The sequence below is a fragment of the Nicrophorus vespilloides genome, unplaced genomic scaffold, assembly GCF_001412225.1.
Source record: "Nicrophorus vespilloides isolate i.1.1-1 unplaced genomic scaffold, Nicve_v1.0, whole genome shotgun sequence".
Lineage (NCBI taxonomy): Eukaryota > Metazoa > Arthropoda > Insecta > Coleoptera > Silphidae > Nicrophorus > Nicrophorus vespilloides.
The window spans coordinates 2,092-2,441 of NW_017096698.1; the positions used below are offsets into that span (position 1 = coordinate 2,092).

Here is a 350-nt window from a genome sequence, read left to right on the forward strand (position 1 = left end):
TTTGTCCTTGCTTACTGCTCACTTCATGCAATTGTCAGTACTTGCGCGTTACTTGGCAAGTAAAATGTTTGACTGAATTGTTCCAATTTTAAAGAATGCAGAAGTTACGTGTCAACTACTTGTCAAATAGTCCAATTGTTTCATATTTTAAAGAATGCAGAAGTTACGTATCAACTACTTGTCAAATAGTCCAATTGTTTCATAACTTACTCATAATGTAAATAATAACATTAGTTTACTTGTAAAAAAAAATAATTGGACTGCTTCAATTTGTCGTTGCTTACTGCTCACTTCATGCAATTTGTCAGTACTTGAAGCGTTACTTGGCATGTAAAATGTTTGACTGAATT

At 32.3% G+C, this 350-nt stretch overlaps 1 protein-coding gene across 1 annotated transcript in view; it reads right to left on the reverse strand.

Annotated features, from left to right (window-relative positions):
* The window catches only part of LOC108557936 (lachesin-like), a gene marked incomplete at its 5' end in the record, with an annotated part of 9,581 nt that overhangs the window by 1,403 nt on the left and 7,828 nt on the right, over positions 1 to 350 (reverse strand). The window lies entirely within an intron of this gene.